The sequence below is a fragment of the Bubalus bubalis genome, chromosome 7, assembly GCF_019923935.1.
Source record: "Bubalus bubalis isolate 160015118507 breed Murrah chromosome 7, NDDB_SH_1, whole genome shotgun sequence".
NCBI lineage: Eukaryota > Metazoa > Chordata > Mammalia > Artiodactyla > Bovidae > Bubalus > Bubalus bubalis.
In genome coordinates, this window is record NC_059163.1 from 63,416,335 (window position 1) to 63,425,364 (window position 9,030).

At 45.4% G+C, this 9,030-nt stretch overlaps 1 long non-coding RNA gene across 1 annotated transcript; it reads right to left on the minus strand.

Moving 5' to 3' along the window:
* Positions 1-267: 267 nt before the first annotated feature.
* On the minus strand, positions 268-8,081 carry LOC123334559. Its single transcript, XR_006552582.2, has 3 exons — positions 7,812-8,081; positions 2,078-2,115; positions 268-595 (listed from the first exon to the last, which is right to left on the minus strand). It is a non-coding gene; the product is annotated as an uncharacterized LOC123334559 (long non-coding RNA).
* Positions 8,082-9,030: the final 949 nt, after the last annotated feature.

A 9,030-nucleotide genomic window follows, 5' to 3' on the forward strand; every position in this document is an offset into this window, starting at 1 on the left:
AGTACCTTTTACTACTAATTGATTTCTTATTGCCTTCAACAGCAGCTAAGCCAGATAATCAAGCCCAGATCAGTTTTCCCACTTCTTCCTGAGGTTATGTTGACTATAAACCCAATACACTTCAACTCATCATGTTGCAAAAATAGAGCTTTTTATTACCTTAAACAAATTGCTTCTCATATATTGTATCTCCCTAAAGGTTTTTCTTGATCAACTTTTCAAGTGCAAGTTCTCTATTTTGTCTTCCATAATTATACACACTTTACATTTATTTGAATTTTTTTATTGTATTATAAACTGTCTCTTCCACTGAATTATTAGTTCATGATGATAACATAAGTGCCTAATTTTCTCATATCTACACCTCAGATATCTATGAATAGTGTATAATTCTGCTCAATCATGCTTAATATATACAAGCACACATAACACATGCATGTAGATGCATAATTTATTAAGTGCCATGGAAAATATGTCCAAAGACAGCCAATGACCACTCTTTCTCTTTTGGTACCTAGATTCTGCTCTTTGCATCAAGAGATGGAGTCCATTTTCTTCCCTTTGAATATAGACTGGCCTCATGACTTGCTTTGACCTATAGATTGCAAAGGATGTAAAGCTGTGAAAATTCCACTCTTAGATGTTAAGAGTAATAATACCTCTTTTTCTGTTTTCATGGAACCCAGCTACCATTCCATAGGGAAGTCCAGGATATTCTGCTAGAGATGTCACATGATGATAATAATATAGTTTGTATGCTATATTGAGAATAAATAGTATTCTTAGTATGCTATACTAAGAATAAATACTATAATGTGTTTCTAAAATACTAAATAAGAGTTCAGAAGAGGGAGAGGTAGAAAAAAAGACAAATGTTTACTACAGGTACACTATGAACATACATTTTATATTGACCTCATATATTAATTAATATTTTGAATATTAAATTTCCAAAACTATATAATATAAAGCATTTATAAACAAGCTACTGAACATCATTTTCATATTTTCTGTAGCTGTGTTCTACTCTGAATCCAACTAACTTTTAGGCTAACAAACATTTCATATAGTTTGGGGGTAATTAGGAAGTACAAAGCAGACATGTTTTCTCTTCTAAAGTTGTTGATATTCTAATATGAAGATAAGCAAGTTATCAGTCTTGTTAGCACAATGCGATAAAGTTTGTTGATCAGAAACACAGATACCATGGGACTTCTAGGAAGGGCACCTTGGTAAGGTTTGGGAATTTAGAGAAGGTCACTGAAGGAGAGATCTCAGTGATTAACAAGGAAAACATCATGGAGGAGAAAAGGGAAGGAATAAGGCAAGTAAGAATCTTTCCTGGTGGCTCAGATGGTAAAGAATATGCCTGCAATGCAGGAGACCCAGGTTCAATCCCTGGGTTGTGAAGATCCCCTGTAGAAATGTCACGCGAGTGTATGTTCCTCGGTTCTTTGTCTCGTCACAACAAAGATTTGGAGCGACGGACATTAAAGCCCTTGGCACGTCACAGCTCTCCGGTCTTGGACAAAGCGTGTTACAGCACTTAGGCAAATCAGTGTTACAGCTCCATTTTATTTAGAAGATAGCAGGAGAATCCAAGACTCGAAGAGAAGAGAGTGGAGGAGTGCATGGGGAGGGAGAGAGAGAGAGAGAGAACGCGCGCATGCACGCGGGAGAGAGAGTCCGAGAGAAAGCGCTTTGGCTCCTCTTTTTATATGTTTTTTTCTTCCACCTGGGCCTGCCCTATGCAAATTGGGCTTAGCCAGGAGTGCTGTTTGTTCTGCCTGAAGTTTTCACTCTGGTCCTTGGACCTTCCTTTGACCTTCCTTGTCTTTTAGCCACTGCCATTTTGGACTCCTTTTCCCTATTCTACCTGCCTAACATTCCCCCCTCAAGAGATGGGAGGCCCAATTCTTTGGGAATAGGGGCGTCGAGGTCTTTCTGGCTACTTCCTGCTGAACTGGGGCAGCAAGGGGTATTGGGCCTCCCCCTCTTGCTAGTCTCAATCTTCAGAGTCCTTATAGCGGTGTCCAAGCGTGTGTGATATTTTCCGTGGTCAGCTGTAGTTTTATACCTTTGTTGAACTGACACTGCATGTTGTAGCTGGTTGACCTGGGCAGAGACAAAACAGGTTAGACAATTGACAGTACATAGAATAATCATAAGCATCATCAATATAGCATAACAAAGACTAGTAGGGACATTGGTCAATTTTAAATTCAAATGGCCAGGATGGTTTAAGTCCCTCCTTGTTCAGGGATCAGAAGATCTATCTCCTGTCTGTTTTGGAGTACAGTCTCTGTCAAGCTGTGTTGGCTCCTTAGAGTTATCCTGAGAAATCTTATCCCCAGAAACCAGATTTTGGGGGTGTTCATTAGAATGACAGTCATTGGTAGTTCCGAATAGGTATCTGAGATCTCCCAGGGGCTCACAGGTATATTGAGTGTTCTCTTCTGTTTTCTTCCATGGCTTGACTCGTGAGTAGTGAATCCAGGAGTCATGTCCTGGTACCTTGACTGCTGTAGGGGTAGAAAGTATTACAGGGTAGAGGCCCTTCCATGTGGGCTGGAGTTGAGCCTTTGGGGACCCATCTTTCCAGACTTTAATTAGGACTTGAGTTCCTGGAGCATATAGTGGCGACTCTTTAGAATCTTTTGGGTCCTGGTTCATACCCCACAAGCGTATATCCTGTTGGAATTGCCCAATGGCTATGGTATAAGACTGGAGGGTCTGAACCTCTGGATCTAGGAAGAGGTCATTGACATAAGCAAAAGGTCTCGCATATAGCATCTCATAAGGACTAAAACCAACCTGTTCCTTAGGGGCAATGCAGGTGCGGAGGAGAGCTATTGGTAAAGCCTCCTTCCATTGCAGGGAGATCTCCTGGGTTATCTTTTTTATCACTGATTTTAAGAATTGATTGGCTCTTTCTACTTTTCCTGAAGATTGAGGCCTCCAGGCACAATGGAGATAATAAGTAATGCCCAATGCTTTTGAGACTCCTTGGATGACCTTAGAAGTAAATGATGTCCCATTGTCACTTTGTAATGACCTGGGCAGACCAAATCTTGGAATGATTTCATGGAGCAGTTTTTTTTTATCACCTCCTCAGCCTTCTCAGTCCGGGTGGGAAAGCCTTCAATCCATCCTATGAATGTATCTATCATAACTAATAGGTATTTATACCCTTGAGAAACTGGCATCTGGGTGAAGTCCATCTACCAGTCCTCTCCTGGGTAGGCCCCACGTCGTTGGATGGGCTGGGCCAGCTGGGGTCTTTGAGTTCCTTGGGGGTTGTTTAATTGGCAAGTGGGACAAGAGGAGACCACCTGTCTTATAGTTGTTTGGAGGCCTGTTCCTCTGAAGGACCTTTCTAGTAATCTTTGGAGGGCCTTTTCTCCTAAATGAGTAGTGGCATGTAAGGAGTTAACCAACTTCCATTGGAGGTTTCCAGGCAGAAAAAGGAGTCCCTCCTTTTGGAATCACCTCATATGATCTTCTTGAAAGCCCTCGCTCTTAGCTTTAAGAGTCTCACCTTCAGTATATGAAGGAGTTTCTGGCAAATTAGTCTGTGGAACTAAGGTGGCAATCCCTATTAGGTCATGGTTCTGTAATGCTGCTCTCCTAGCTGCCTGATCAGCTGCTTGGTTCCCTCGTGCCACTTCTGTGTTCCCTTTTTGGTGTCCTTTACAGTGGGAGACTGAAACCTCAGTGGGCAGATGGACTGCCTCCAAGAGTCGAAGAATCTGATCACCATATTTGATTGGGGACCCTCAGGTGGTCAAGTGGCCCCTTTCTTTCCAAACAGCCGCATGTGCATGTAGCACCAGAAAGGCATACTTGGAGTCAGTGTAAATGGCTATTCTTTTTCCTTTTCCCAGCTCTAAAGCTCGAGCCAGGGCTATGAGCTCAGCTAATTGGGCTGAAGTACCTGGTGGCAGAGGCTTAGCCTCTATGGTCTCAAAATTGGAGACTACTGCATACCCGGCTCTTCTTTTTCCATCCAAGACAAAGCTGCTTCCATCAGTATACCAGATTTCCTCAGGATTGGTCAGAGGATCTTCTGACAATCCCTCTTGGGGTTTTGTCCAGTGGTCCAAGGTTTCTAGACAAGAGTGAAAGGGGAGAGAGCCCTCGGGGGTAGGGAGCAGGGTGGCTGGGTTAAGAACCTCACAAGTGGATATAGTGAGGCCTGGATTTTCCATCAGCATTACTTGATATCTGAGGATTCTTTGATCAGACATCCATAAGTGGCCTCTCCCATTTAGGAGTTGTTTTACTTGGTGGCTGGTAAAAATAATTAGTTTGCCCCCAAAGAAGAGTTTTAAAGCATCTTCTATCATGATTGCAATAGCTGTAAGATTTCAAAGGCGGGGGGCCAACCTCGGGAAGTTGGATCGAGCCTCTTGGATAAGTAAGCTACAGGCTGGGGCTCAGATCCCAACCTTTGAGTTAACACTCCCAGGGCTATTCCGTCTCTTTCATGGACATAAAGTTGGAATGCTTTTTCTGGGTCTGGCAACCTCAAGGCAGGTGCCTGAGTTAAGGCCTGTTTTCGTGTAGCCTCTGCCTCCTTTTGAGGAGTTTCCCACATCAGTGGGATTGAATCATCTCGTCCCTTTAAGCTTTCATATAAGGGCTGGGCAATTAGACCATAATTGGGTATCCAGATTCTACAATAACCGTTAGCCCCAGGAAAGCTCTCAATTGTTTTCGAGTCGTGGGGGAGGGCAACTGGAGAATTCCTTGTACCCGATCAGAGGACAGCCTCCTGGACCCATGTGTAATCTGAACTCCCAGGTAAGTGACCTTTGTCTCGACCACCTGTGCCTTAGCACGGGAGACTTTATATCCCCTTTATGCCAAGAAGTTTAGAACCTGAATTGCATGTTGTTGGGCTCTTTTCTCATCTGGAGAGCAGATTAGTAGGTCATCTACGTATTGTAATATTTTCCCATTAGGTCCCAGGTCCAGATCTAGGAGATCCCGGCTAAGGGCCTGTCCAAACAGGTGGGGGCTATCTCTGAACCCCTGAAGTAATACTGTCCAAGTCATCTGTTGGTGTTTTTCTCCTGGGGCCTCCCACTCAAAGGCAAAAAGGTATTGGGATTCTTTAGCCAGTGGTATGCAAAAAAATGCATCTTTGAGATCCAAGACAGTAAACCATTTGGCACTGGGTGGGATTTCTCCCAAGATTACATAGGGATTGGGTACTGTGGGATGGAGGGGGACTACAGCTTCATTTATGATCCGGAGATCTTGAACCATTCGCCAGGTTCCATCTTTTTTTTTTACTGAAAGGATTGGGGTGTTACATGGCAAACTGGTAGGGACCAGTAGCCCACAAGCAAGGAATTTATTTATTAAAGGCTGTAGTCCCTCCCGAGCCTCTCTTTTGAGAGGATATTGTTTCCAGTTAGGAAACCGAGTAGGATCTTGGAGGACAATGATGACAGGTTCAGCTTGGTGGGCTCGTCCAGGAATCCCCTGATCCCACACCTGGGGGTTAATTTTGTGTTCCCATAGTTTTTGGTCCCTCTCTATTGAAGGTGTAATGGGTTCTTCAGTAGTAACCAGGAGCTGTAGAGCTCTAGGGGCTGAAAAACTTCCCATCACAAGGGTGGTCCCCAGTTTAGTAAGTATATCTCTTCCCAATAAGGGGATAGGACACTCAGGGACCACCAAAAACTGGTGGGAAAATATTTGCCCATCCCAGCAACAAAGAAATGCTCAGGTGAATCTTTTAGTAGTTGCTTTTCCTGTAGCACCCAAAATGGTACAGGTTTGGGAGGAGAAGGCTCCGGAGTAGGAGATCAAGACAGAGTAGGTAGCCCGTGTCAACCAAGAAATTCTCGGACCTACCTGCCACATCCAGTTTCACCCTTGGCTCCAGCCCTGTGATGGTTATCTGTGACAGGCGGGCTGGCTGGAGCGGGACGCTTCAGTCCTCTTGAACCATCGTGAGGGTAGGCTTGGCACTTGACCTTGAGGCTCTTGGGTCCCGAGGGCAGAGTGCCGCCCAATGTCCCAGTTGATGGCATTTGTGGCAAGCCGTTCTAGGAGACTTGTCATGGTTTGGACACTCTTTGGCCCAATGTCCCACCTGTCTACAGATCAGGCGTCTGTCTCGTGCCTTGTCCCTCAAGGACTCAGGGTTTGCCATAGGGCTTCTCTGGAGGGCGGCCAGCATCTGGGCATGCCTTGTCTTTTTCTTTCTCTCCTTCTCCTGGGCCTTGGCCTCCTTCTCCTGTTCTCTGTTATAAAAGGTATTGGTGGCTGTCTGGACCATCTCATCTAAAGAGGCAGCAGGGTCCTGCTGTTGTAGCTGCTGTAACTTAATTCTGATATCTGATGCACATTGGGACAGGAATTTGTCCTTTAAAATCATCCGTCCCTCATAAGAGTCTAAGTCCAGGTTGGTAAACTTTTGGAGTGCCTCTTTTAGCCTTTCCAGAAAGGCAATGGGGTTCTCATTGGGCTCCTGAGTTATTGCTGAGACTGGGCACAGTCCCACAAGTAATAGGCTTCTTTATGTTTCCATGGGTGGACTTCCTTAGGGGTGAATCTTTCTAAAGCTTATCCTACCCAGAACTGTTGCAACCTGAGAGCCCGGCATCCCCGGGTCAGGGTGCAGATCCCCAGGCAGGCTGAGGTGTGACAGCCTCCTAGAGATTGAATCCCCAGGCAGGTCGAGGCGTGACGGCCTCCCGAGGATTGGGTCCCTGGGCAGGTCAAGGTGTGATGACCTCCTGGGACCCTTGGGACTAAAGGATCCCCGAACAGGTTGAGGCGTGACAACCTTTCGAAGACTGATCCCTAGGCAGGTCAAGGTGTGATGACCTCCTGGGACCCCCCCGGACTGGAGTTTGGACGTCCCCAAGATCTCCAGTGTGACCAGTATTGGGTAGGATTAGGGGTTGGATATTATAAAGTATTCCCCTCCCAAGGCCAGCTATTTTCTGGTTGTGTCTCCAGAAGATTGTAGAAACCTTCTGGGTCTGGATGGGGCTCAGGAAAAGAGCATGAAACAGGAGGGAAGGGGGCAGAGCACAACCTTTCAAAGAATGACATAGCACAAGGGTATAATGTAAACCAATTAAAATCAATTGGGTCCAAGATGACAAGTCTACTTCAAGTAAACCTTAATCCCCAATCTATAAGCCAACAGACACACCCAGAGGTGGCAAGACAGCTCCAAGGCACAAAGTAAAAGAGGGAGGAATGGGTGGTTCCCCAATGGCTGGGATGAGCCTCTCACTCATTAGCATATGAATTCCATCCCCTCACAAAACCTAGCCAGGCCTAATACTATGGTTGCAGCCCTTGCCCTCGGCAATGGTTCACACCCTGAAGGGTGGCTTCTCTCTGGATCCTAACAAATCTACCTCTTATGGCTTGTCTCTCAATGAATTTTTTGCAATGAGCATCAGAGCCTGAGTTCATTAGTTTTGGCCGGGCTTGAGTCTTGGGAGAGAGCTGAAGGACAGGAGGAAAAAGCAGTGGGGAAAAACATGCCAAGGAATCCCCTTCATAGCCCACTGGAAAATTTGCTAAATATCTGACCGGTGCTCACAGTTTCATTGGTCTAATCTTTGGCACAGAGAAGAGAAAGGACAGAAGAACCCCCACTGGCTTGTGTAACAGCTACTGGGGCTCAGCAGATAGCGCCTTTGGGACATGCTGAGGAGTAGCCTCTCCAGAGTCCCTCAATTGTGCCCCTACCGCCCGCCTGTTTGCAGGAGGTTCGAGGAAACAAGAAACGAGAGATTGTAAAGGTCTGTCCAGTCATAGGAGTGAGGACCTCTTACCTTAACCGGAGGTCTTCTGGAATCTGAGACTGGGCCGCGTGAGCTTTCTGCTCAGAGTTCGTTTTTTGCTGTCCCGGTTTCCAGCAAGATGGGCCTTCCACTGCACTGGGTTTCTTCACCTTCTGCTTCTAGCATGGGAGCTTTGCTGAGTTGGGCTCCTGTTGTGCTTGGCCTCTTCCACGTAGAGGTTGTTTCAGCCAGGTTAAATCCGAGTCACGGCACCATAGATGTCACGCGAGTGTATGTTCCTTGGTTCTTTGTCTCGTCACAACAAAGATTTGGAGTGACGGATATTAAAGCCCTTGGCGCGTCACAGCTCTCGGGTCTTGGACAAACTGTGTTACAGCTCTTAGGTAAATCAGTGTTATAGCTCCATTTTATTTAGAAGATAGCAGGAGAATCCAAGACTCGAAGAGAAGAGAGTGGAGGAGTGCATGGCGAGGGAGAAAGAGAGAGAGAGAGAGAGAGCGCGCATATGCACGTGGGAGAGAGGGTCCGAGAGAAAGCGCTTTGGCTCCTCTTTTTATATGTTTTTTCTTCCACCTGGGCCTGCCCTATGCAAATTGGGCTTAGCCAGGAGTGCTGTTTGTTCTGCCTGAAGTTTTCACTCTGGTCCTCGGACCTTCCTTTGACCTTCCTTGTCTTTTAGCCACTGCCATTTTGGACTCCTTTTCCCTATTCTAACTGCCTAACAGAAGGAAATGGTGACCCACTCCAGTATTCTTGCCTGAGAAATGCCATGGACAAAGGAGCCCAGCAGGCTACAGTCCATGTCCATGGGTTCACAAAGACTCGGACATGACTGAGTGACTAACAAGGCAAGTAAGGATGTACCCATATGTGAAGGCCCAGTGAGTTGGATCACAGAGCACACAGTGTTGAGCAAAATAAGAGAGTCAAGTCATAAGGAAACACCTAAAAATAGTTTTCAGGAATTTGGACATTATTGTGGCTGTGATAGGAAATTATTGAGGTTCTCAGATAAAAAAAGAGACATAATCACATCTACAAATTTAAAAATATAACATTTCTATAGGGTGGAGTATGATCTGGTAAAAGATAAGACTACAAAAAGCTGTTGTATCAGTTCAGACAAGAAAGAGTGTTTGCCTAATATAAAGTAGCAGCAGTAAGGATAGACATTCACATGAATGATTATCCTATTTTAAGGAAGTAAAAATCTATCAGTCTTGGTGATTAGATGTAGGAATGAAGGAGA